Source organism: Bos indicus, chromosome 9 (assembly GCF_029378745.1).
Source record: "Bos indicus isolate NIAB-ARS_2022 breed Sahiwal x Tharparkar chromosome 9, NIAB-ARS_B.indTharparkar_mat_pri_1.0, whole genome shotgun sequence".
Taxonomy (NCBI): Eukaryota; Metazoa; Chordata; class Mammalia; order Artiodactyla; family Bovidae; genus Bos; species Bos indicus.
In genome coordinates, this window is record NC_091768.1 from 634,463 (window position 1) to 655,867 (window position 21,405).

Genomic DNA, 21,405 nt, shown 5'->3' on the forward strand with positions numbered 1-21,405 from the left:
CGATGGACGTGAGTCTCAGTGAACTCCGGGAGTTGGTGATGGACAGGGAGGCCTGGCGTGCTGCGATTCATGGGGTCGCAAAGAGTCGGACACGACTGAGCGACTGATCTGATCTGATCTGATCTTATGCTTTCTTTTTTTTTTTTTTTTAATTTATTTATTTTTTATTTTTTTTTAAATTTTATTTTATTTTTAAACTTTACATAATTGTATTAGTTTTGCCAAATATCAAAATGAATCTGCCACAGGTATACATGTGTTCCCCATCCTGAACCCTCCTCCCTCCCCATACCATCCCTCTGGGTTGTCCCAGTGCACTAGCCCCAAGCATCCAGTATTGTGCATCGAACCTGGACTGGCAACTCGTTTCTTACATGATATTTTACATGTTTCAATGTCATTCTCCCAAATCTTCCCACCCTCTCCCTCTCCCACAGAGTCCAAAAGACTGTTCTATACATCAGTGTCTCTTTTGCTGTCTCGTACACCGGGTTATTGTTACCATCTTTCTAAATTCCATATATATGCGTTAGTATACTGTATTTATGTTTTTCCTTCTGGCTTACTTCACTCTGATCTGATGCTTTCTTTAACAGGAGAAAAGGTACAGCTGAGAAATCTCATTGTAAGACCATTGGTTTGGAAATGTAGGCTAAAATTTGATTTCTCTCTGTGATTATTGAACTACTACCTCCTGGTGGTGGTGTACAAAAAGAGAAAACTATTACTTGTATTTTAAGTCAGAAAGGCAAGGTATTTTTTTCTCTTGTCAGAGCAAAAATCGTTTGATAATTTCATCAGTTTTGTCAGAGTCTGGAAATTTTTTTTTTGTTGTTATTTAAAGATGTAGAATTCATAAAATATGTCTGGTACAATATTTTGAAGGGAGTATTTGTCAGATTTTAAAGATATCTTAAATTGTACTTAAAATACAAGAAGAACATAACAGACATGAGTCAGTTTTGAAGATATATAAATTTGAAGTTTCTCTTTAACAAGGTTTAGAATGGTCATATTTTCAGATTGGCTTTTCATAAGTTTTTTAAGCCCGTAACTCTGTTGTTTTAGAATACTAATGCAGTGAGCCTGACCTGTGAGTCCTAGTTTTGTGCAGAGGTATGAAAGAGAAGTGTTTTTAAATCCTTTATCCTACAGTATTTTGAAAATAATGTGTTATGCTTCTTGTTGATCATCTTTTATTTTCTGAATTCTCTTACCTTTCTACCTCTTCTTTTCTTCTCAGCTGAATTCCTTTCAGCCTCATTATTTGCAGAATGTTTTTTTTCCCTCCAGAATTAATTGCTTATTTTATCTATAATGAAAATTAGTTTTTATACCTTATTTGGATCATAGCTCAGAATTAAAGCATGTAAGCATATCACATTTGTATATAGCTAATTTTTTCCCTTTTTTCAATATTTATTTTTAATTGATTATTGGTTTACAGTATTGTTTTGATTTCTGTCATACATCAACATGAGGTAACCATAGCTGCACATATGTCCCCTCCCTCTTGAATCTCCCTTCTACCTCTTACCTGTTTTACCTCTCTAGGTTGTTACAGAGCCCCAGTGTGAGCTCCCTGAGTCTTACAGCAAACTCCCATTGGCTGTCTATGTACATATGTTAGTGTATAGCATCCATGCTGGGCTCCATTCATCTCCCCCTCTCCTTGTTCCCCACCCTTGTCCGTAAGTCTGTCCTCTATGTCTGCATCTCAATTGCTGCTCTGTTAACAAATTTGTCAGTACCATGCTTCTAGTTGCCATAAGTATGTAGCTAATTTAAACAAGATTGTTAGCTCCTTAACAGTTCAACAACGATTTGCATTATTAAGTTTTTTCTTTTGTAGGTGATTTTGCAAGTAATTATGTTGGTACATATTAACATAGTGGAATAAAAAAGTTTTATGGCACTGTGTGTGGGTAATGGGTAGTATTCTTTGGGCAGAAAGGCTAGTAGTCTATGATTTTGCAATTTGATAGACTAGGGTTCTTAATTTGATAATTGTTTAATGTGGTACCAAATGATAGAATATACTTGTAATTATCGAATATTGTTCCATGTTAGATGAGCGAAAGTTGGTACTTAGCTTACTTACTAATCAACATGAATGGCTTATAAACAGCTTGTTAATCTTTAAAGTGGTGAATTATTTTGCTTTGTAGTTTGAAAATAATTTGGGTATAAAGAAAGCTAAAGATCCTTGCTTTCTTCATCTTGATTTTGATTTTCTGTTCATCTAATTACTCCGATAATTTTATTCTAATTTTTTTCCCCATCAGGGAGAAAATGGAATTATGAAATCTCTACTTTTTACTTTGCTATCTTTTGATAGTGAAAAAGGAATTCTGATAAAAGAGCTGCACCTGCAGTTCTTATGAGATCTTGACAGGACTGTTTGACTGACTTTTATTGGTCAGAGAGAGAGATTAGCTTGTTTTAGGGCCCTACCCCTGGCCTGCCCTCCTTATCCTGGAGATGAGTGTACCTGCCAGCCAGAGGAGTTGAATTTCATAATTCTGTGGCAGTGGCTGCTGCTGCTGCTACGTCACTTCAGTCGTGTCCGACTCTGCGAGACCCCATAGACGGCATCCCACCAGGCTCCTCTGTCCCTGAGATTCTCCAGGCAAGAATACTGGAGTGGGTTGCCATTTCCTTCTCCAATGCATGAAAGTGAAAGTGAAAGTGGCAAATCCCTGCTATTAAAAAATTAGGAAAATCTGGTTACGTGGATTTTTCCATATCAAAGATCTAGGCATCCTTGATCTCCTGGCTGACCCTAGAAGTGCTTTATCTGTTCAAGGCTTTCTGTTCTTTTCCTGGTTTGTTGCTGTCATAGATTTGATTCTTATGAATTGTAACTCACTGGGTCATCTTGATGAAAAAGTTTTGGTCTTTTGGCCTAGGTTTAGGTTCAGCTGGGAGTTATAGGAAACTTTAAGTAACAGTGGTAATAAAGGAATGCTGCCAGCAGAGAACCCACTTCAGTATTGCCTTTGTGATGGAGTTGCTTCACCATGAGTCACCCCCTCTTCCCAGGGCAGTCTGCATCCAGTGACTGTGCTATGGGGGTACAAAAGCTGGTGCCATCATCACAACTCCTGATGACTCACCTCAAGAAGTGATGATTGAACTCAGGAAGATCCGCCTCAGCTTTTGAGCTCCCCCCAAGGCTGGCTGAGGCCTTTGTTCCTGCTGTACCACATCCCAGCTTTTCCTTTGCTCCATCCCTGCTTCCCCCCTTCCTTCTGCAGACGTCTGTCCCAAGAGTATTCCCCAGTAAATCTTGTGCATGGCATGCTGATCCTCCCTCTGTCTGGCTTACTGGCATAGAGTTAAACACCACCACCTGTGTTAGATAAGTGCATCTTGAAAAAAAATAATTTATTTTGTTATGAAATAACTCAGAAGAAAGTAGCCGAGAGCTGATGGGGCTCCACAGTGTCAGGGACTTAAGTTCCCTCTTCCTTGCACTATCAGGTATGATCCTTGGCTCTAGAGTCACTTCATAGTTTGTGATGGCTCTTCCAGCTATCGGGTTGGTGCCAGGCCAGTAAAAGGGAAGGTAAAGGCATGCCCCCTTCCTTTATGATCACCTTCTGAGAATTGCATGTACCATTTGTCCTTTCATTCTGGTGGTTGTTGCTTGGACAGTGGCCAGATCTGATAGTAGGGTAGATTGAAAAGTGTAGTCTTAATTTGGATGACCATGTGAAATAACAGGAATTCATGAGTGAGGAAGGAAGGCTGAATGGACATTGAGCAGCTGCTAGCCAGTGGGCTCAGGCACAGTGTCTTTAGTTCACTCTGTTCAGGCGCTGAGATCAGGACCTGTTTTTCATGATAGGTCTGTGTCAGCTCACAGATCTACCTGGGTTTAAATACTTGACCTGTTTTCAGAACTGAACCTGCTATACTCTTCAACGATTTTTTCCTAGGGTGAGTGTATGGTTTTCACTCCTAACTAATAGAACATGGTCTTAGTTTGTAAAACGACTTTCGAGGTAGCTCAAATGATTTAGAATTTGCCTGCAATGTGGAGACCTGGGTTTGATCCTTGGGTCAGGAAGATCCCCTGGGGAAGGACATGGCAACCCACTCCAGTGTTCTTGCCTGGAGAATCCCATGGACAGAGGAGCCTGGTGGGCTACAGTCCATGGGGTTGCAAAGAGTCAGACACAACTGAGCGACTAACACACTTAGTTTGTGAAATTTAAGTCTTTGTTCATAGATCATCATCACCTGCTCATATGAAAAGTTTTAGCCCGAGAATGATTCTTGTATTGTGGCACCCTGAAGAGGGGGTGGGTGTCAGAATTGTTGCTTCTGTACCGGAGGCTTCATTTCATTAAGGGATGGTATCCAAACCTTCTGACTGTAAATGTTTATCACTAAAACATTTTAAAGTGCTCATTCATCCTTATATGTGTGTTTATATACTTGTCCTACTTTGTTGTTGTTTAGTCACTCAGTTGTGTCAGACTCTTTGCGACCCCATGAACTGCAGCATGCCAGACTCTTCTGTCCTCCACTATCTCCCACTATCAGATTCATGTCCATTGAGTCAGTGATGCCATCCAGCCATTGAATCCTCTGCCACCGCCTTCTCCTTTTGCCTTTAATCTTTCTTGGTATCAGGATCTTTTCCAGTGAGTCAGCTCTTCTCATCAAGTGGCCAAGTATTGGAGCTTCAGCTTCAGCAGCCATTCTTCCAATGAATATTCAGGGTTGATTTTCTTTAGGATTGACTGGTTTGATCTCTTTGCCATCCAGGGAACTCTCAAGACTCTTGTCCAGCATCACAATTTGAAATCATCAGTTCTTCAGCACTCAATCTTTATGGACGAACACTCACATCCATATATGACTACTGGAGAAACCATAGCTTTGACTATACAGACTTTTGTTGGCAAAGTATGTCTCTACTTTTTAATATGCTATCTAGGTTTGTCATAGCTTTCCTTCCAAGGAGCAAGCATCTTTTATTTAATTTCTGTAGTCACTACCTAGAGTGATTTTGGAGCCCAAGAAGATAAAATCTGTCATTGCTTCTGCCCTTTCCCCATCTATTTGCCAAGAAGTGATGGGACCGGATGCCATGATCTTCGTTTTTTGAATGTTGAATTTAAGCCCGCTTTTTCACTCTCCTCTTTTCACCCTCATCAAGAGGCTCTTTAGTTCCTCTTCACTTTCTGCCATTAGAGTGGTGTCATCTGTATATCTGAGGTTGTTGATATTTCTTCTGGCAATCTTGGTTCCAACTTATGATTCATCCAGCCTGGCATTTCACGTAATGTACCCTGCATGTAAATTAACTAAGCAGGTACCTCGTTGTACTCCTTACTCAGTCGTGAACCGGTCTGTTGTTCCATGTCCAGTTCTAACTGTTGTTTCTTGACTTGCATACACATTTCTCAGGTCAGGTGATCTGGTACTCCCATCTTTTTTAAGAATTTTCCACAGTTTGTTGTGATCCACACAGTCAAAGGCTTCAGTGTAGTCAGTGGAGCAGAAGTAGATGTTTTTTTCTGGAACTTCCTTGATTTCTCCATGATCCAACGGATGTTGGCAATTTGATCTGGGTCCTTTGCCTCTTTGGAAACCCAGCTTGTATGTCTGGAGTTTCTTGGCTCACATACTGCTGAAGCCTAGCTTGAAGGGTTTTGAACATGGAAATGAGCATAGTTTTATTTATTTTAAATTTATTTTTTAAATGCGGAAAATTGCTTTACAATGCTGTATTGGTTTCTGACATACAGCAACACTAATCAGCCTTAATTGTATATACATCCCCTTCGCCTTGAGCCTCCTCTCCCCTCATCCTAACCCTCTAGGTCATCACAGCATCAGGCAGGACTCCTTGTATTGTATAACAGCTTCCCACCAGCTGTCTATTTTACACATGATAGTGTACAAAGTCAGTGCTACTTTCTCCTTTCAGTTCACCCTCCCTTTCCTCTGCTGTCCCCACATGTCCGGATTTCACATCTGTATTTCCATTCCTTCCATGCATACATAAGTTCATCAGTACCATTTTTCTAGATTCCATGTGTATGTGTTAATATATGTTATTTATTTTCCTCTTTCTGACTTAGTTCATTGTGTATAACAGGCTCTGTTTCATTCATCTCACTACCACCGATTCAGTCTATCAGTGGATACCTAGGTTGCTTCCATATCCTGGCTATTGTAAATAGGGCTGCAGTGAATTTTGGGGTACACGTGTCTTTTAGATTTGTGGTGTTCTTAGGGTATATGCCCAGTATTGGGATTTCTGGATCATATGGTAGATTAAGTTCTAGTTTTTTAAGAAATTTCTGTAATGTTTTCTGTAATGGCTGTATCAATTTATGTTCACACCAACAGTGCAAGAAGGTTCCCTTTTCTCCTTATCCTCTCCAGCATTTATTGTTGGTAGATTTTTTGATGATTGCCATTCTGACTGATGTTCATTTGCATTTCTCTAATAGTGATATTGAACATCTTTTTATGTGTTTATTGGCCATCTGTATGTCTTTGGAGAAATGTCTGTTTAAGTCTTCTGCCCATTTTTTGATCTGTTTGTTTTACTGATATTAAGCTATATGAGCTGCTTATATATTTTAGAGAGTAATCCTTTGTCAGTTGCTTCCTCTGCAATTATTTTCTCCCATTCTGAGTGTTGTCTTGTGTATTGTTTCCTTTGCTGTGAAAAACGTTTATGTTTATTAGGTTATGTTGATTTTTTTTTTTTTTCCCTCCATTTCTTTAGGAAGTGGGTCACAGAAGGTCTTGCTGTGGTTGATGTCAAAGAGTGTACTGCCTATGATTTCCTCTAAGAGCTGTATAGTTTGTGGTCTTATGTTTAATTCTTTAATCCATTTTGAGTTTATTTTTGTTCATGGTGTTAGGAAGTGTTCTCTTCATTTTTTTACATGTAGCTGTCTATTTTCCCGCAGTTCTTATTGAAGAGGTTTTCTTTTCTTCGTTGTATATTCTTGCCTCCTTTTTCAAAGGTAAGGTGCCCATAGGTGTGTGAGTTTATCTCTGGGTTTTCTGTCTTGTTTCCTTCTGCTGTATTTCTGTTTTTGTGCCAGTACCATACTGTCTTGATGACTGTGGCTTTGTCATATAGTATAAAGTCAAGAAAGTTGATTCCTACAGCTCCATTTTTCTTTCTCAAGATTATTTTTGCTCTTTGGGTTCTTTAGTGTTTCCATATGGGTCTCCTGGTGGCTCAGCTGGTAAAGAATCCACCTGCAATGCAGGAGACCTGGGTTTGGTTGCTGGGTCAGGAAGATCCCCTGGAGAAGGGAATAGCAACCTACTCTAGTATTTTTGCCTAGAGGATTCCAGAGATAGAGGAGCCTGGTGGGCTACAGGCCATGGGGTTGTGAAGAGTCGGACACTGCAAAAATTTTAATAGTCATTTCCCATTTCATTGAAATTACTGTGAGCAGTCTGTTTAAAAGTTTTTAAAAATATATGTAAAAATAGCTACATTGATGACATCCTTAAGTATTGCAGAATGCTGAAGGCAAACAAATGCCATTAAAGGTGTCAACTTTTTTCATTTTATGAAATTCTTTTCTCTCATGAAGCTAGCAAGGAATCCTGTCAGTTTGATTAAATTTTGGTAAAGTTTAATTTCTTTTAAGTTTTTAACTCACAATATACATAGAAGTATTTTGTCTCTGGACACAGATTGATTTTGTATGCACCCCTTTAGGTCTTCTTAGGACACCACTGGCAAATGTATACTTAAGTCTAATGAAAGCTCTTATACAGGTGTCTGTTGAAAGAAATGGTAATGCATTTTATTTAGAGGCAGTACTGTTTGAATATATATTGACTATTTCTTCATACCTTTCCCCCGGAATGTTTCACCAAATGTTTTGTTAAGTGTTTTGTTTGCCTGACAAACTTTAAACTTCATTAAGAATCGAGGAACTCCTAGTAAAATGTCAATATTTGTAGCTCATTCAGTATATTAATATAATCCTTGACCTCACCTTGGTGTCTTACATGTATTTTTCTTTTGCTTAATTTTTCTTACCTTTTTTTCTTAAAGATATTACTTTGTATTGTATATCTTTTTAAAAGCCACTTTAAATCTGTTTTGAAAAAAGATGGACTATAAATCACTTATATGCTGTTTAGATATCTTAATTAAGGACATACTTTCATCTTGGCCTTTTTTTGTCCTGAAACTTTGTAGTTTGAAAACTGAAGACATACTGAAGCAAAGAATAGTAGAATATACACACATTTACCCATCACCAAGATTCACCTCTTAATGTTTTGCTGTATTTTCTGCATCTATTTATCAGTTTACTTATTTATCCAGTTCTTCTGTCCAATTAGTTTAACTTCACCATGTATTTCCAGAAAAAGGATTTCTACATAGCAATGTCTACACTGAAAAAATAGTTTCCAAAAATCTCATACGTATCCATATTCAAATTTGCCATGTGTCCCCTAAATACCATTTTCACTTGATTTGCAGTCAAGGTCCTAGTGTTTAGTTCCATATCTGAGGTCTCCCACACACTTTTCCAGTGATACTGACTTTGAAGAGAGAAGACCAAAAATGTCTATAAGGATTATGCCAAGTTTTGGATTGTGTGTGTGTGTGTATGTGTGTGTATGATGTCAGTTGGCTTGTTCCTCTATTTCTTCAATTTCCTGTAAATTGTAAGTTAGGTTTTAAATACGCTTGATGAGATTCAGGTTAAATGTAATTTGGCAAGACTCATGGATGAAACTATGTAGTTAATATTACATCACAATTGAAGTTTTACACTGTTTAGTTTTGATGTTAAGTTTTGTTGCTGGGTTAAGGTGGTGGCAGCCAAAGCTCTCCATCCTGAATATTTGAGTTATTAGCAAGTAATTTGTAGGGGTATAACTTTGCAGTATGGAAATATTTAGTTCTTCAAATAGCCTTTATGGTTTTGTGCAGCTGTTGATGGTATTTGGTGGAATCAGTTATGGCAAATGATGATTTTCTAGTTCTTTCTTTTACATTTTTTGTTGTTATTGCCATTCTTCTGGTTAAGACAAGTTTTCCTCCTATTTTTTCTAGGTTTAAGGCTTAACAATGATAAAAATCTTTTTAATCAAGTTTGATACACACAAGTCACAGGAAAATTGTCAAACAAATGACTTTGACTAATGGGCAAGCAATGTTGTCTTTAATATGGAAATATTCATATGATATTTTAGGAAAATAGTTATTGCGTGTAAAAAATTTCCAAAGGAGCAGATAGTTTTAAAGCCATTTTTTATTTTAACTACTTTGGATGGGTCATTTTCTAAAATAATTAGATAGCTCTTCCTTTTTAAAAGACAATATAATGAACATAATTTGACTGTTGATTGCATTATCCTAAAAAATAAATTATTATATAATTCATTATTAGGGGCTTCCCAGGTGGCTCAGTGGTAAAGAATCCACCTGCCAATGCAGGAGCTGCAGTTTGATCCCTGGGTCGGGAAGATCCTCTGGAGAAAGAAATGGCAACCCAGTCCAGTATTCTTGCCTGTGAAATCCCATGGACAGAGGAGACTGGCGGGCTGCAGTTCATTGGGTCACAAAAGAGTCAGACACAACTTAGTGACTGAGCACACCATCATTCATTACTAGTGTTATCCTTAGGTATTGTGTTAGTAGGTGGGACTTTCAGTTCCTACATTAATTGAATCTGAGACAAATACACCTGGAAAATTTTTTTTAATGGTTTACTTCTCCTTTTTTATATGATGTCTGTGGACTTCATGGTGTATCTTTCTCAGACATGTGGTGTATTCTCTCCATCTAATTTGAGAGTCCAGGAAACAGATTACTAGAAATGTGTGAAATAAATGTAAGATTGTCCATGCTTATGGATAAAGATGTCTTATAAATGTAACATGTGGCAGAAATAAACTTTAATAGTTTTTCTCTAAGGACTTCTGTTTACTTGATTTTCCTTAGAAAGGGTTCTAGAATTAGAATTTTAACTAAAATGAACTTGGTAAAGGATCTCTCAGTCCATTATTGCTCCAGGAGCCCAGAGGGGCTATTGAAGATAACAAAGTATTTACTGACTCAAACCTATATTGTAGAATGGAATGAGATATGTTTTATGCTATATAGTTGCTTGAAGCTAAATATGTAAAATATTAATTCATTTTTTACTCATTATGACTCTTAACCTAAGTATATGTAAGTTTATCTACTACAGTTATGTTTATTAGAATTCATTACTTATATTTTCCAAGTTACAGCAATTCTCTTATGTGTTCTAAATTTACTGCAAATTGATACTTTTTCTTTAAGTTTTTAAAACTTTTCAGTTTTTTGGTACAAATGACATATAAAGTTGTGTGGTATTTTAAATGCATATCTTGGTGATTTGATACACATTGTTAAAGAATTCTCTCCATCTAGTTAATTAGTATATCTATCACCTCATATATTTATCTTTGTGTATGTATGATAAGGACATTTAAGTTTGTTTCATCCTGTATAATTGAAAGCAGTTTCAGTTATGCAGTAGAGTGGTATTGAATATAGTCACCATCCATGCTTTTACATTAGCTCCTTAGACCTTAATCATTTTACAGCTGAAAGTTTGTACCCTTTTACCAACCTCAGTCTCATTATTTCCCCTGGGAAACTACCTTTTTACTCTTTTTGTCTAAGTTTGACCTTTTTTTAGATTCCGCATGTAAGTGATTGCTGTGTAGTATTTGTGTTTTCTTTGTCTGGCTTATTTCACTTACCGCAATACCTTCAGGGTCCATTCGTGTCATCCCTAATGGCAGGATTTCTTCTTTCTCATGAATAATATTCTACATTCTCATGAGTAATATTCTACAGAGTATATATATTCCACATCTTTATCTAGTCAGCCTTTGTTAGATGAGGTTGTTTCCGTATCTTAGCTGTTGTAACTAATGCTGCAATGGATGTGGGAATGCAGATATCTCTCCAGTATCCTGTTTTCATCCCCTTTGGATATATACCCAGCAGTGAAATTGCTTCATAGTATGGTAGTTCTAAATGCTTGTTCAGTCACGTCCTACTCTTCGCAACCCCATGGACTCTAGCTTGCCAGGCTCCTCTGTCCATGGGATTATCCCGGCAAGAATACTGGAGTGGGTTGTCATTCCCTCCTCTAGGATATCTTCCCAACCCAGGGATAGAACCCATGTCTCCTGAATTGTGAGGTGGATTCTTTACTGGCTCAGGGGTAAAGAATCTGCCTACAATGCAGGAGTTGTGGCAGAAGCCGTGGATTCTATCCCTGAATTGGGAAGATCCCCTGGAGAAGGAAATGCAATCCACTTCAATATTCTTGCCTGCAAAATCCCACGGACAAAGGAGCCTGGCAAGCTAGAGTCCATGGGGTCGCCAAAGAGTCAGGCAGGCCTTAGTGACTAAAATAACAACATGGTATTTCTATTTTTAGTATTTTGGGGAACTTCATAGCGATTGCAGCAGTTTACATTCCTGCCAACAGTACAAGTGTACTTTTTCTCCACATCCTTGACAACACTTATATTTCTCTTGTTTTTTTTTTGAAGATAACCTTTCCGACAGGCATGAGGTGATATTTCATTGTTGTTTTTATTTGCATTTCCCAGGTGATTAGGGATTGTTGGCACCTTTTCATGAATTTATTGGCCATTTATTTGGATGTCTCCTTTGGTAAAATGTCTATTTAGTGCTTCACTCATTTTTTAATTGGATTATTTTCTTGCTGTTGAGTTGAATGCTTCATATATTTTTGATACTAACCTCGTATTAGCTGTAGGATATGCAAGTATTTGCTCCAGTTCTATAGGTTGCCTTTTCATTTTATTGATGGTTTCCTTTGTTGTGCAGAAGCTTATTAGTTTGATGTAGTCACACTTGTTTATTTTTGCTTTTGTTGCTTTTGCTTTTAGTGTCAAATCCAAAAAATTACTGCCAAGACCAATATCAGGGAGCTTTTTCTCTTATGTTTTCTTCCAGGAGGTTGTATGTTTTCGTGTCTTATGTTCATGTCTTTAACTCATTTTGTGGTGGTTTTTGTGTGTGGTATAAGATAGTGGTCTAGTTTCATCCTTTACATGAGCTATTCAGTTTTCCCAACACCATTTATTGAAGAGACTACTACTTTGTGTATTCTTGGCTCTGTTGTCATAAATTAATGACAGTGTATGCATGAATTTGTTTCTGGGTTCTCAGTTCTATTCTGTTGATCAGTGTGCTTGTTTTGATTGTTTTATGGTATGATGGATATATGGTATGTATGATATAGTTTGAAAATGGTATAGCTTGAAAACAGGAAGTATGATGTCTCTAGTTTTGTTCTTCTTTCTTAAGATTGCTTTGGCTATTCAGGGTCTTTTGTGGTTCCATACAAATTTAGGATTGCCTATTCCATTTCTGTGAAAGAGCCATTGGAATTTTGTTAGGGACTGCATTGAATCTGTAGATTGTTTGGGGCATGTTATTAATAGATATTTTGTTGTTCAGTTGCTCAGTAGTGTCTGACTCTCAGTGACCCCCATGGATTGTAGCCCACCAGCCTTCTCTGTCCATGTAATTTCCCAGGCAAGAATACTGGAGTACGTTGCCATTTCCTTTTCCATTATTAGCTATGTTCTTCTCCAAATATCTAAAACATTAAAATGTAGCACAGGCAGTGAAGATTTCATTTTTGGTAAATTTCAGTCTTCAAAACCAATAGCTTTAATCTTTGGTTTTCTAAATTCTTGATGTCCTTGATGAAGATTCTTTAATCTTCATCTTTTAAAAAATATACATATAATTCTCTTTCCACTTGATGCAGTTTACTAGATACCCCAATTTTTCTTTTAGTATTCACATCAGCAAAAATATCAATAAGAAGATGAATTAGGTTGTTCAGTTAAATTCAACCTAGTGAAACTGCTGTGTTAACTCTGTTCCAGCATCCACTTACAGATATATATCCAAAAGGAATGAAAACAGGGACTTGAATACTTGTACAACAATGTACAGCAGTATTGTACCCAACAGCCAAAAGTGTCCACTAAGCAAAAGCTGATTTCCTCCTTGATACAAAGCATCACAGAGCATGTCCACATCATTATTTAGTTTGGACAGAAAGAAAGAATATTCCTGAGGAGATTCTGCCAACTGTTGTTGTACCAAAGAAACATCCTGTTTTAGTTTCTCGGCCACTTCTCCAGATTTCCATGGGTAATAATTCTTTTTTCCTATTTTCTCCTTCTAAAAGTCGATAAAGCTTGTGAGTAGAATAATCCTTGGTATCAAAGGTATTCCCAGGATTTATCTGCTGAGATACTGATGGGTCTGTTAGCGTTTTCAGTCACTGCTGGGGCATCAAATTACTTTGACTAAGTACTTGAACCAAGTTTTCAAGCAGACAATTCATGTCCTAATGCTTTCTTAATTCAGTTTCATGTGATGATGGTACATGTTCAAATGATGCCTTTTGTTTTATCAGCTGATTTAAAAATAACTTTTGTCTGGCTGTGTAATAGTCTTGTTTACTCTGCAGATCAAATCTCCCTTTCTAACTGGCATATTCAATAACTGGACACTTTTTTTTTTTTTTACCATAGCAGGCAAAAATTTTGTCTTTATGTGAATGATTTATTCATCAAGTATCAGAACTTCACTGTTGAAGCTAGGAATTTTAGCATCCAGATTATCTTTGCCAAGAGCCTTGCTAGTGAGGCTATGAAGATTCTTCTTTGCCCATTTTATACCTGATTTCAAGCTCAAATTATTTGCTTACAAGTGAATTAACTAATGTTGAGCAGAAATGTATGTCAGCTGAAGTCCATAGCAGCCCAGGAGATGACTTTTACTGATATTATATACAACATTAAGTAGAATGTAAACTCCATGAGGGCAGGAATTTGTCACTGTTTTTGATATATCTGTAATTCCTGTAACAGCAGCTGAAACACACAGTGAATGTTCAGTCTTAAGCACAGCTTGGATAAACAGATGCGTGAGTATATACAAAAATTCAGGGTTTCCAAATTTTTATCTCAAGAGATTAGAACCACCTTATAAATTTGACTCCAATCAGGAAGTTACCATGAGTAACGAAAGAAAACGAATAACAAACCTCTACTCCATATCACCATTCAGGTATGATCTAAATCAAGTCCTTTGATTATGCAGTGGAAGTGAGAAATAGATTTAGATAGAGTGCCTGATGAACTATGGACGGAGGTTCGTGGCATTGCACAGGAGACAGGGATCAAGACCATCCTCAAGGAAAAGAAATGCAAAAAAGCAAAATGGCTGTCTGAGGAGGCCTTACAAATAGCTGTGAAAAGGAGAGAAGCGAAAAGCAAAGGAGAAAGGAAAGATATACCCATTTGAAAGCAGAGTTCCAAAGAATAGCAAGGAGAGACAAAAAAGCCTTCCTCAGCGATCAGTGCAAAGAAATAGAGGAAAATAACAGAATGGGAAAGACTGGAAATCTCGTCAAGAAAATTAGAAGTACCAAGGAACAGAGATGGGCACAATAAAGGACAGAAATGGTATGGACCTAACAGAAGCAGAAGATTTTAAGAAGAGGTGGCAAGAATACACAGAAGAACTGTACAAAAAAGATCTTCACGATCCAGATAATCATGATGGGGTGTGATCACTCACTCAGAGCCAGACATCCTGGAATGTGAAGTCAAGTGGGCCTTAGAAAGCATCACTACAAACAAAGCTAGTGGAGGTGGTGGAATTCCAGTTGAGCTATTTCTAATCCTGAAAGACGATGCTGTGAAAGTGCTGCACTCACTGTGCCAGCAAATTTGGAAAACTGAGCAGTGGCCACAGAAATGGAAAAGGTCAGTTTTCATTCCAATCCCTACGAAAGGCAATGCCAAAGAAATGTTCAAACTACGACATAATTGCCTTCATCGCACACACCAGCAAAGTAATGCTCAAAATTCTGCAAGCCAGGCTTCAATAGTACATGAACCGTGAACTTCCAGATGTTCAAGCTGGATTTAGAAAAGGCAGAAGAACCAGAGATCAAATTGCCAACATCCGCTGGATCATCGAAAAAGCAAGAGAGTTCCAGAAAAACATCTATTTCTGCTTCATTGACTATGCCAAAGCCTTTGACTGTGTGGATCACAATAAACGGTGGAAAATTCTTGAAGAGATGGGAATCCCAGAACACCTGACCTGCCTCTATTGAAACCTGTATGCATGTCAGGAAGCAACAGTTAGAACTGGACATGGAACAACAGACTGGTTCCAAATAGGAAAAGGAGTTCGTCAAGGCTGTATATTTTCACCCTGCTTATTTAACTTCTATGCAGAGTACATCATGAGAAACGCTGGGCTGGAGGAAGCAGAAGCTGGAAACAAGATTGCTGGGAGAAATATCAATAACCTCAGATATGCAGATGACACCACCCTTATGGCAGAAAGGGAAGAACTAAAAAGCCTCTTGATGAAAGTGAAAGAGGAGAGTGAAAAAGTTGGCTTAAAGCTCAACATTCAGAAAACTAAGATCATGGCATCTGGTCCCATCACTTCATGGCAAATAGATGGGGAAACAGTGGAAACAGTGTCAGACTTTATTTTGGGGGGGCTCCAAAATCACTGCAGATGGTGACTGCAGCCATGAAATTAAAAGACGCTTACTTCTTAGAAGGAAAGTTATGACCAACCTAGACAGCATGTTAGAAAGCAGAGATATTACTTGCCAACAAAAGTCCATCTAGTCAAGGCTGTGGTTTTTCCAGTGTTCATGTATGGATGTGAGAGTTGGACTGTGAAGAAAGCTGAGCGCCGAAGAATTGATGCTTTTGAACTGTGGTATTGGAGAAGACTCTTGAAAGTCCCTTGGACTGCAAGGAGATCCAACCAGTCCATCCTAAAGGAAATCATTCCTGAATATTCATTAGAAAGTCTGATGCTGAAGCTGAAATTCCAATACTTTGGGCACTTGATGTGAAAAACTGAATTATTTGAAAAGACCCTGATGCTGGGAAAGATTGAAGGCAGAAGAAGGGGATGACAGAGAATGAGATGTTTGGATGGTATCACCGACTCAATGGACATGGATTTGAGTAAACTCTGGGAGTTGGTGATGGACAGGAAGGCCTGGCATCCTGCAGTCCATGGGGTCTCATTGAGTCGGACAGACTGAGCAACTGAACTGAGCTGATCGGAACTCCGTATCACAGTAGCATTGGCTAACTCCTTCAAGAACCCAGAGTAAAATAATCCTTATAGTTTTTAAAAACCAGAGATTATAAGGAAGTATCCCGACATGAAACAGCCAAACAACAGAAAAACTACCTGCTCAGAAAGATAGAATTAGTAATGCATCAGAGCTAAAGCTGCAATACAACAGATAAATGTTACTGTGTAAAAGAAACTTTGACATTAAATAGTGATTGGAAACAATCTTAATTGCACCAAAAAGAATAAAATACCCAGGCATTGTATTTGAGTTTTGATGCAGTTAGGTTATGTTTTCAATCTGCTGATGTTAATAGGAATTACATTGGTTGTTATAGGAGTTACAGACATATCAGAAAACATTGTCAAATTCCTGCTCTCATGGAGTTTATATTCTATTTAGTTTTGTATAAACTATCATTAGAGTCTTTTCACGGGGTGCTATGGATTAAGGATGTTAATCAGTTTTACATACTGAAAAATACGTAATCCTCTAAGAACTTTTTGCTTAACCTCATTTGTTTCTGGTTTTCTTTTATGTTTGAATAAAAGCAAAGAATGAAGTGCCTTGTTGGGATCTGGTTCATTGCAGTGTGAAAATAAATAAAGCTAAGATTCATATTATAGGAGAGTTAGTCACTTCTTTTCACCCAGTTCCTGTTTTATGGTAACATTCTCATTAAAATGCATTCCAAGCACCAGCAGCATGTGATTCCACAGTTGTAAGGTGTAATGATTTGCCAAAAAGTGGTTGGTGCTCTTTGGTTGGTGCTCTTTGTTCATTTAAGAAACAGTTGTTGGGTGCCCATCATGTGCTGGAGGATACAGTTGGGTTTGAGACAAAATCCCTGTTCTGGAGCTTCTAAGTAGAATGTAAGGTGATAGAGACTGTCTGGTTGGTTGTTTGGTGGCCAGCACCATCTCAGAGAGTTGGGCTGGTTAGGGCAGCTCTGTGGGTGGAGGTGACCCAAGAGAAGCAGTGTGCTTGGACACATATAGTGGCCAGCCTTTTGAAGATCGTGGGTTCCTGGGTAAGGGAAGAACATTCCTAGTAGAGAAATAGCAAATGAAAAGTATACTTAATTTAAGTGGTTGTTAGTTAATCCTTTTGTCAGATTAAAATAATCCAATGTTAATAAGTAGTTCTACAGTTGATCCTTGAACAGTGTGATTTAGGGATGTCAGCCTTCAGCACAGTCAAAAATCTTGAGTATAATGTAGAGTCTGCCTTCCATATCAGAGGTTCCTTGCTGTCCACAGTTCCTCCGTATCTGCGGTTCCAAGTTCAGAGGTTGAGCCAACCATGGATCATGTGATCATAAATATGATCATAAATTTATGATCATATGGATGGATCATAAATATTTACAGTTGAAAAAAAAGTTGTGAATAAGTGGACTCCTACAATTCAAACCTATATTATTCAAGGGTCAACTATAGTATCTCCTTGGGTTGTGTTTATAAGAATACCTTAATATTTAGTTTTTCGGCCAAGTTGAGTCTGTAATTAGTGGATTATGTAAATCAACTGTAAGACAATGATTTCCAACCAACCAAGGAGCAGATTCTGAAGCAACTCAATACTCCCCAGTACCCACTTAACACTCCAGTTTAACTTAACTCTTAAGTTTTCTGGAGTTGGCTGGGTGTGGCCAAGTGCTTCTTCTATGTGCTTCTTAGAATTATGGAGTGGAGCTAATTCAACTGAAAAATTGTTATGTACATTTTGATATTTTCCTTAATTTCATAATGTTACCTGATAGTTAAAAAAAAAAAAAAAACAACCCTTTGGTACATTTTTTTGCCCTTATATCCTATACTTAGGTACATATTTAGATATTTATGAAATCAGATACTTAGGTATTTATGATATTAGGTTTTTGTGTTTTCTGATTAGGTTTTCTTTTTAAAAAACTTAATTAATTAATTAATTTGACTGTGCTGGGTCTTAGTTGTGGCACATGGAATCTATTTCCTTCACCAGGAAACAAACCTGGGCCCCTACATTGGGAGCATGAGGTTTAGCCACTGGACAACGAGGAAAAGTCCCCTCTGATTAGGTTTCTATTTTCTGTATTTCATGGATATGATATGTAATTAACATAATGGAATATCTCTTTTTCTCTGTGCTTGGTAGAAGTCTGAAAGAGTCTCTGTCTAGGTCCTTACAGTTGAGTTTCAGTGTTAGCCACATATCACCTTTTATATTTATTCATCAGTATAGTTGTCTTGCCCTGTTCTTTTTGTGTGTTTACTACAAACTCCTGGAAAGAATTTTAATGCTCTCACCCCCAGTATCTCTCCTCCACATTCTGATTTCACTCTCATCAGCTGCTTTGGGTTGCAAGCAGTGTCACTCTGCCAGATGCGATTTTTGGTTCACCATTCCTGGTTATTCTCTCACCTTCTTGTCTTCTCTCAGTTTCTTCTGATTCTCCTCTTCATCTTCTTGACCTCTAGGCACTGGAGTATTTCAGGATTCAGATTTTAAGCATCTTCTCTATTTCTACTCACTTTTATGGTGAATTGAAAAGTGAAAATGAAAGTGAAGGTTGCTCTGCTGCTGCTGCTGCTAAGTCGCTTCAGTCTTGTCCAACTCTGTGCGACCCCATAGACGGCAGCCCACCAGGCTTCCCCGTCCCCGGGATTCTCCAGGCAAGAACACTGGAGTGGGTTGCCATTTCCCTCTCCAATGCATGAAAGCGAAAAGTGAAAGTGAAGTTGCTCAGTCTTGTCCGATTCTCAGCGACTCCATGGACTGCAGCCTACCAGGCTCCTCCGTCCATGGGATTTTCCAGGCAAGAGTACCAGAGTGGGGTGTCATTGCCTTCTCCCCCATGGACCTGCCAGGCTCCTCTGTCCATGGAATTCTCCAGGCCAGAATACTGGAGTGGGTAGCCATTCCCTTCTCCAGGGGATCTTCCCAACCCAGTGATTGAACCCAGGTTTCCCACATTGCAGGTGGATTCTTTACCCTCTGAGTCACTGGGGAAGCCCTAATTTTATGACTTAAAACACGCTTTGTAATTCAGCTCTTAAATATGTATACTCCAGACTCCTGTATTTACTTCTTTGGCTGTCTGTTGGGCATTTTAAGCTTAATGTCTAACACTGAACTCGTGGTACCTGCTTCTCCAACTCCCAGTTCTCCTTGTACCACTTTATGCCTACAGTGTCCCTCATTTCTAGAAATGTTAACTTCTTTGGAGTTGCTTAACAAAAAACATTGAAGTCATTTTTATTTCTTTCATGTTCTGTATTCACTTGATCAGCAGATCCTGTTGGCATTGTTTTTAGAATATGTCCAGACTCTGGTATCTCATACAGTCTCACTTAGTTCACTGCCACTGTGGTTTTAGTCATTACCATTTCTCATCTGGATTATTGCATTAGCCTGGAAGTGGTTTCCCTGCTTCTGCCTCTGGGGTTTTTGTCCCATATGTTTTCAGAACAGCATCTAGAGTAATCTTGGAGAGTTAGATCCTATCACCCTTTTATTCACAATGCTCTGGTCCCTTTCCATTTCACACAAAGGAGAAAACTAAAGTTCTCCTGGCCTATGAGACTGAACCTAGCTTGCCCCCTGTACCTTTCTATTTTTACCTGCTCTTCTCCCCCTTTTTGCTAATCTGGCCACATAGACTTGCCCCCATTTTTCTGTTCTTTCACCATCCTGGGCATACTCCTGCCTCAGAGTCTAGGTACTTGATGTGCCTTCTAACTAGAAAGCTACTCCCTCAACTTGTTCTGCTTTTGCTGAAAATTCACCTCGGCATTGCTGTCCCCAGGCTCTTTCTGGCCTGAGCAGTGAGCTTTTCTCCTGGCCTGGAAGCTCTTGGCAGGAGACAACCAGTACCAGTATCCCCGGCTCTCCCTGGCCTCTCAGTTTAAAATTATAGACCACTGTTTGTTCCCTTCTTTGTACTCCCCATTCTTCCCTTTTGTTTATACACTATATATCTTTTTTATTTGTCTCATCCTAGTTAAAAGGAAGCTTCATGGCAACAGTTTTTAAAATTTTTCCTGTTTTTTGGAAAACATCAAAGCAGTGAAGTGAAGTGAAGTCACTCAGTTGTGTCTGACTCTTTGCGACCCCATGGACTGTAGCCTACCAGGCTCCTCAGTCCATGGGATTTTCCAGGTAAGAATACTGGAGTGGGTTGCCATTTCCTTCTCCATCAAGGCAGTGAGACTAGTATAATAAATGAACCCTCATCTACCTGTTACTTATACAGTTAGTTAATATTAATAGTTCTTCTTTTTCCATTTAAACCCCACTCATTTCTCCTTCAGCACAGTTCAGTCACTCAGTCGTGTCCAACTCTTTTTGACCCCATGGACCACAGCACACCAGGCTTCAGTCCTCCTTACCTCCCCTCAACCAAGATTATTTTGAAGAAGAGCTCAGAAATCATATAATTTCATTTGTAAATATTTCAGTATGTATCTCTAAAATAAAAGAATTCTTTATTTTTAAAAAAATCATCAATATTATCCTGTCTAAAATAAAGATACATTTTAATGTTTCCAAGTATGCAGTCAGTGTTCATTTATTTACCCAGTTCCCACACATTTTTCCTTTTACGGTTTGAATTGGAATTGAAATAGGTCAATATGTTCATATGTTCATTTGGTTGCTATGTGACTTTAGTATGTATCAGTCTATGTAAATGCTTACCCCCCATAACGGTTACTAAATGGCCTCCCAGCTGAATCCTCCTGCCCTTGCAGGAGGTGCAGGAGAAATGGGTTCAATACCTGGGTCAGGATGTTCCCCTGGAGAAGGAAATGCAACCCTCTCCAGTGTTCTTGCCTGGGAAATCCTATGGACAGAGGAGCCTGGAGGGCTATCGCATAGGGTCTCAAGGAGTCAAACACAACTGAGCGACTGAACATGCACACACTTTTCTATTTCTAATCCCTTACTTCTTCACGTTTAGCGGAGAAACCGGGTTGTTTGTCTTGAGAATTCTGTGTCATTGGTATCTGGAATAATCTATGCCAGCATGTGACACATAGTAGGTCCTCAATATTTTTGAATGAATTACTATAAAGGTACATAATTTATGGTATTTTAGGATGGAATTAAAATGCTCAAAAGTTAGGGAATGATTATCATCTCACTTTTATAATGTGGTAGAATCATTTTGGCAATAAGAGAAATTATTTTGACAGTTGGGGAGGGGTCAGAGTGAAGGGTACTTAGGGCTACAGAAAATGGTTTGAAAAAT

General features: G+C 38.3%; 1 protein-coding gene and 1 pseudogene across 12 annotated transcripts in view; one reads left to right on the forward strand and one right to left on the reverse strand.

The window, feature by feature from the left end:
* PHF3 (PHD finger protein 3) overlaps positions 1 to 21,405 on the forward strand; it is a 207,395-nt gene that overhangs the window by 27,898 nt on the left and 158,092 nt on the right. Inside the window, exon 1 of one of the 12 annotated variants that reach the window (XM_070795660.1) lies at positions 20,158 to 20,315. The exons of the other annotated variants lie outside the window; for them this stretch is intronic. The gene's annotated coding sequence lies outside the window, so the exon portion shown is untranslated. Of the gene's footprint in view, positions 1 to 20,157; positions 20,316 to 21,405 lie in introns of those variants that run through there. 12 annotated transcript variants of the gene reach the window in all.
* Positions 12,935 to 20,859, reverse strand: LOC139184865 (HAUS augmin-like complex subunit 3 pseudogene; annotated as a pseudogene).